Raw genomic sequence first — 7,232 nt, 5'->3', positions numbered from 1 at the left:
CGGTTGGAAAGCATTTTTGAATCAGTTAGGAACGGTTTAAAACCGTTCCTAAATGAGGCGTCGCAGAAAAAGGGAACGGCTGAACCGTTTTAGGAACTGTTTTGAATATTAGGGACGGAATATTAGGAACGGTTTTAAACCGTTCCAGTGACAACAGTAAGATTTCAGGAACAAAAATTTAAGAACTTGAATGTTGCCAACGATTAAATTTTAGAAATGGTGGCTTTTGCCAATAATGTTTTTTCTCAATTGAAAGATGTATTTGTTTTTATTTTTAAAATTCAAAGAATATTAGGTATAATTAAAAATTAATATTAAACAAATATTGAACGACTTTATAATAAAAATTATATATATTTACAACAATAAGTTTACAATGGTCTGAATACATGAAAAATAAATAAAAAATCCTTCATGCTCCACTCCTTGTGAAGCATGCATGATGCATGGCCCAGGCCACAGAGCATGTCATCATGCATGACCAAGCAGCAGAACTGAGATATGACGTGAGGCGTTTTGTAAATTCAAAGTTTCTTTGTTTGAATTACTTTGAGAGAGTCCACTCTCTATCTGCTCCAAATAACCTGATGGAAGTGAACAAAATAAAATCTCATTATTTCAGTACCAAATAAACCTAGGCATGCAGCAAACTAAAATGCACAAATCACATTTTGCAGTATGAAATTTTAAATTGCAACAATCAAGCATACCTGCAAAATCCATGAAGCAGTTTAAAAGTGCGAGTCTAACAGATTCTTGGATTTCTTGGACTTGAACAAACATGTTGTTGGGCTTGGCTTGGCCCGTTGAGTTAAAGAAGGTGGGCTCAACTGTCAGAACATGTTGGGCTTGAATCGAGCCCAGGCCTATTACTCTTCTATTGATCCTTAATCAGGTCAGGTTTGATGCACCAGTATCTATTTTAGCCCACACCTGAACAAAAGAGTTTTGGGCTTGACCCAGCCCACTGTTTTCATCATTAATAAGCCCATTCAGAGTGTTACCTGTACGTTCCTGCATCTGATGTATCTCTTTCAACTGCAGCCTTCCATTCTACTCATTGAGAGCATCTTATCTAGAAGATCAAAAGAAAGCTGCATTATAAGAATTCAAGTTGGCATATTCAACCATTGCTTGTCCACAAAAAACTTAAGGACATCCCTATTGATACCTTATAGGCACACAGATCTGATTTGACGTCAATTGTCTCTTCGATCTGGGAAGCATATACATGAAGGCAAACATTTTTTTGAGCAGCTCTGTAGCCTTTGTCCAACCATGAACTAGAACCTACAATGGAAGGCCATATAATGCAGTACTTCGAATGTTGCACATGTCACAAATGCCAAGCAGAGAACTGGGGAATCTGCTAGAAACAAAGGCATGATTCAACACTGTAAAGGAGAAATCAAATAACTAGTTATTGTCAGCCCACCCATGATTTTTTTTAAGAGCCCAATGATGAGTCTGATATGATAATGTTGACAGGATCTGTCAACAGAGAAGCATTTGAGCCCAAATCAAACCCAAGGTAGAAGTTAAGAAACTTGGGCATTGGAGTATGGCACACTGGTTGTCTCCTCATTGTCCTTGTAAAGGGCATTTTGACCAAAATGTCCTTTAAATTAAAGGAAGAATATGGAGACAAGTAAGGCATGACTTTAACTAGAGAACTAAGGTCTTATTACAATACACATATAGTAAAATACTAAATCAAGGAATTTAGAAAGCATGTTAATAGATTACATAGTAGAAAAGAGTTCAAAATCATCACTGAAAATATAGAGAAACCAAAATTTGAAATTTTATGCAAGAGAACTCTCTACATACCTTTCAAGAAGAAGCATTCAATCTGATATAGAATGAACCACCAATCCGCTAGGAAGATGGCTTCTGATGGTTGCCACCTTAGGTCAATCCAAAAAGCCCCATGCTAGATGATGATGGGGTCCTCTTCTCGCTCTCCAAACTCTCCCAATGAAAAAGCAACAAAAACTCAGCTGATAGCTATTGATAACTGCACAACATATCATTCAAAGACAATGAAAACCACATCACAATCACTCAATCACATACTTTTTTCAGCAAAAATTCATTTTCTAAAGAGAAAAAAATGAGAGGAATAGCTTTCTATGTTTTTTTGTTTTTTTTTTTTTTTTGGGTTTTCATATAAAGAGCACAACTTCCATTGATAAAAGACAATTCACGGGAATCTCACGCGGTTCACTAAATGTGAAATTTTAAACATCTATTTGGAAATGCATGTTAAGATTCCTGCTATCTGCTATCAGATGGCAAGAGACGTGCAGTCTCCCAGTATACAATGTGCACACGATATCTTCCATGAAAAATACAAAGTAGTATTTGTATAAATTAACATAGTAGCACCAATTTATATTTGGAAGCAATGAATGGTAAGCTTTTGATTCATTCATATAAATAGATGAGAATATGAATATTACCAAGAGGGAAACAAAATGCCGCTCCCAGGACCGAACCCAACATCACATTCCTAGCCCGTCAAAGTAGGGAACCTGGCACTAAATGAGAAGAGAAAAAGGATTGGATAAAGTGTTGGCTGAGTGGATGATTGAATCAATGCCATTTATCTAATATAAAAGAGTGGTTTTCTAAATTCAGCCTGAAATCTTCGAACATAGTTCATCAGTCATAACAAACCTTTCATAAACATGAAAAAGAATAGTAAAAATTGGGCAAGCATTTGACTATGTACTTCAAACAGTGCAATGTTGCACGTTTGACATGGATTGCATCTTTATGTGAATCACCTCATTATTTCTCTATTGTTTTTGTTTCTTGTATCATAGAATCAGCAGCAGGGGATGGTGTTAGCAATACACATGCCAACCTAGCAAGCCTATCAAACTTTTGACCAGTGTATACAGCAAACCCCCTTGTCAAGACAACCATATGCAAAAATTAGGTGACACAACTAACAAATGCAGGCCACGTTTATGTTCAATTGGCACAACTAACAAATGGTATTCATTTGTTTTAGTGTATATACATTTGGATGTAATATGATTAAACAAATGGTTGCCAAGAATTGCATAAATGATCCATATTTGAAATATGCATACGGCCCACTACCGGATAGGCCTGATTTTTGTGCATGGCACATGGAACCCACCAGATAAGTAGCCTGGATCGATGTACTAAGGATCTTGAAACAAATAGCTGCCAACCATGATCTGCCAATCATAATTCTGATTGTAAGTACTGTGAAAGAGTTCAATGAGATCAAGGACTCACAGCAGAGAGTAACAGAAAGTTAGCAGGAAGAATCTGTAAAGAGGATGAAGACCTGTACCAACACATGCTATGTTAGGAACTGCTTGCCATGAGAATATAAATTTCAGACAAATGATATAATGTAGTTAAGCAATAAAGACATGAAAACATTACAGCTGTGAGGAAGAGGAAAGTAATGGCAAGATATTCAGACATATGGGAGAGAGATCACCATCCAAATTCATCCATAATTCACCTGAAACTTAACAAAAAGATTAGTTGTGTTTCAAACTATAACTAATATATGGAGTATCTTGCAAGCTAACAGTACCGATATGGTCAACCTCAAAAAATGACTGAATGTCCCAAGAAGATTTTTCGAATTGCTGTCCTCCAACTTTACCTTCCAAACCATCATGGGAGTCTTTTATTAGCAATTAGCCTCCCTCAAGATCAGATAGAAAAGTCGATTCAAATTCTCCTACATGCTTGCACATCCTACAAAATATAGCTCAATGTTTGTCAACTTAAATGTTCCTCTTCAGATAACCTCCAAACGGCATAAATAGGTCTCCATCAAAGCCAACGAACTGCCTTTATGAGTTGTTGAAATAACATTTAGAACAGCAATAGGTCTCCAAAAGGCTGTAGCCAATCCCCAACCTCATTTAACAACTCAATAGAACCCCATAAAACCAGAACTCACTTAACTAGATCAGAAGATCCTTTAAGACTTGTTGAAATAACATTTAGAACAACAATAGGATGAAGATGTTATTTGCCACAAAAATTATTGAGTTGTTTCAATTTAGGCATTGCATTAATAGGCAAGGCATCATTTTGTTGTCAACAATGTTTACCAAAATTCGCCAACCCCACTACATTTTCCAATCCGGGTCATGCAATCTGAAATATGGACCATTAGAATCCTAGTCAATATTTTTACCAATCCAAAATTACCATCCCATATTCTGAGAATAGAACACCTTAAAACTGATGCTCCAATCCAACTTGAACGATGGAAATTTGAGAGAGACAAAACTTGAAGAAGCTTGGGCAGATAAGCAAATAGACCACACGAAAGGCTCCAACAAGGATGGAGACAACTTGCATACTTCACCATGAAGTACAAAAATTGGCCCTGCTAGGAAACTAACTACAGAGTAAAACGAACCAAAATCTTAGAAGATTAAGGCCCTGCTCATAGAAAATTTGACCACCCAGAACCTGTGGCTTACTAGAACATTTCACACTCAATAGTTGTTAGCCTTCTCTTGCAGGAAATATCAAAAAAGCTAAAACTTGACATAGTTGCATGCCATCTCTTGCAAGAAATTTCAAATGAGTAGAAATTGGTCCTGTTCCACCATATGCATATACTGGAACATCAATACAAGAATATGATCTTTGCTACCATGCATATAGTCTTTCAAATGAGCAGAAACATTTCAAATGAGTAGAAACAGGAATATCAATACAAGAACATTTTCATTGGCCAAAAACCAAACACCTACAATACTCTATCAAAATAACATCATTTGTAACAGCTGACCTCTATCAAAATCATCAGCTAACAGGCTTTCATGGTCATAATGCCAGGTTAAGGATCTATAAATCTTGATATCTTAAGAAAAATACAGGAAGTCAATTGTGCATGTATAACTGTGACTGATCATTTGAAAAATATGGCCAGTCAAATAAATAGGAGCCGAAGAATGGACTGGCCCGATTTCATTGAAGAGAGATAAGCTAAGATTTTGTCCTTTTCAACTCAATACAGAACCTAGACCTCTAGACCAAGATACATGATCTGCCCATTGCATCTTTCCCTGTACTAGCTTCCTTTACAATGTCCTAACAGAGGAAAGCTTATCTGAGTAAAATCCTAACTAGCACAGCTTACAGTACGTTTGCAGAGCAAAGATGTGCAGGACCTAGCATTCGAAGTGGCTTACCTGTACACGCTTGGTGGCACCTACTTGTTCCACCTTGTGTATAAACTGATCAAATGAATAGTAAGGGAGCAAACACGAGTGCCATTGAGCATACAATCTGATCAGATTCCCCAAATCACTTACCTGTAAAACCCAATTCACAAAAGAAAAAATCAACATAGACTTTAGAAATTGCAAAGATAAAAGAGAATCCAATACAAATGAACAAATCTACAAAATCCAAAATCTATTACCAGTATCAAGATTAATTATCAAAATCAGTGAACCCTAACCGAACATCACAAGATTAGATCTCAATTAGAGAGAGAGAGAGAGAGAGAGAGAGAGAGAGAGGCCAACCTCATGACTGCGGCCACGATACTCGAAAGAGCGAGTGAAGTGGCGGAGAACGAAGCCAAGACCGTCGTTGGAGAGGAGTTCGGGCGTGAGCTTAGGTCTCATTCTGGGGAGCTTCTTCTTAGGGTTTTCAGAGGATTTGTTAGGTAACGGTTTTGGGCCCGTCCATGTCTTGGTGTAGGAAGAAGAGGATTTGAGGATATCAGGGTTAGGGTTTGTGGGAGAGAAAGGGCAGTCTCGAGACCAATGCCCAGGTCTGCCACACTTATAGCAGCCGGTTGGTGCAGCTTCTCCTCGAGCAGTGGGACACCAAAAAAGTAGTTTGAAAAGTAAGCCCGATCTTAGAAATCTGAGAACAGTTCAAAACCATGGCAAATTAGAAACAGCTTAAAACCGTTTTAAAAGAAAATCCTCAGCCATTCCAAATCTATGATTTTGGTGTAGTATCGATCCGTCGTATCCAATGCACAACAAATCCTACAGCCATTGTGCGTCTAGATCTTACACGTCTTAAAATAATCTTTCAAAATGGACGTACGGCTTGAATACAACAAATATATCACTGTGGGCCCCACAGAATCCTGACAGTGCTGTACGTCTCTAGCTACGTCCTGGAGGGGTAGCAACCAATTCGTGCACATATAGAGCCTACTTATAGACATACAAACATACGCTAGTTCACGGGTGGATCCTCGGATCCACCAACGTGGGTGGATCCCTGACCGTGGGCCCACCTTGATGTATGCGCCTTATGTCAATGTTGTTGTATTATCCCAAAAATGAAGCATATCTAAATCTTACGTGGACCACACCGTAGAAACCAGTAGTGATTGACCATTAAAAGCTTCTTGCGGGTCACAAAAGCTTTGGATCAAGCTGATTTTTTTGTGGTCTCTTCGTCCATGTCTTTGTGACCGTATCAACAGGTTGATGGTAAATATCAACGGTAGATATTCAATCACCACTATTTCCCATGGTGTGGTCCAACGAAGATTTGGATCTACTTCATTTTGGTTATCATACATGCCCTAAAATTAGCTTCCAAACAGGACGGACAGCATGGATATAAGTCACATACATCATGGTACACTCTACAGTAAGGGATCCACCCACCCGGGATCCACAGAAGCAAAGCTGCGCCCCGTATGCAAGTATTGGACACCCATGCAAGGATCTCATCTGGTTCGAAACAATGGTTAGATGTTCTGCGCAAAAGAAATTAGGCCACTTCAATCTTCAAGTGGATAACTCAGCTGCATGGTAAACTGATGGTTAAAACAATTTTTTCTACTATTCCGTTTGTTATGTAGACTATGGCCCAGCTAAAGAGTGAAATGTCTTTTCTTTTTATGTGAATTTCCTACAACTTAGCCAGGACAATTTTTCTTTTTATTTTTAAAAAAAACCTTACAGGTCCCACCTTGATGTTCGTGGCATCAACTACATTCATCGTTTGAGGTGGGTCATGTTAGGATGAGAACCAAAAGGTCAATTAAGCTAGCCCGAAAATAAAGTTAGCACACCACGGGAACAATGGAGATGGAGGCCACACCCACTGAAATGTAGAGGGAAATCAGGGGCGTTTTTATGTGGCCGCCTGTGTACAAAGAAGCCACCGCCGCTCGTTCTAAATGAAAAAACCTAGAATCGATTTTTTTTCACGCGCCTTCCCCAAATCGCGCTTTTCTC

At 38.3% G+C, this 7,232-nt stretch overlaps 1 long non-coding RNA gene across 1 annotated transcript; it reads right to left on the bottom strand.

Annotated features, from left to right (window-relative positions):
• Positions 1-1,271: 1,271 nt before the first annotated feature.
• Positions 1,272-5,479, bottom strand: LOC131218402 (uncharacterized). The gene is made up of 7 exons (XR_009157706.1): positions 5,208-5,479; positions 3,656-3,750; positions 3,427-3,508; positions 3,274-3,325; positions 2,463-2,540; positions 1,831-1,971; positions 1,272-1,290 (listed from the first exon to the last, which is right to left on the bottom strand). It is a non-coding gene; the product is annotated as an uncharacterized LOC131218402 (long non-coding RNA).
• Positions 5,480-7,232: the final 1,753 nt, after the last annotated feature.

Source organism: Magnolia sinica, chromosome 11 (genome assembly GCF_029962835.1).
Source record: "Magnolia sinica isolate HGM2019 chromosome 11, MsV1, whole genome shotgun sequence".
NCBI classification, from domain to species: domain Eukaryota; kingdom Viridiplantae; phylum Streptophyta; class Magnoliopsida; order Magnoliales; family Magnoliaceae; genus Magnolia; species Magnolia sinica.
Note: the sequence above shows the minus strand (reverse complement) of the source record. Positions and strands in the feature narration are given on the sequence as shown.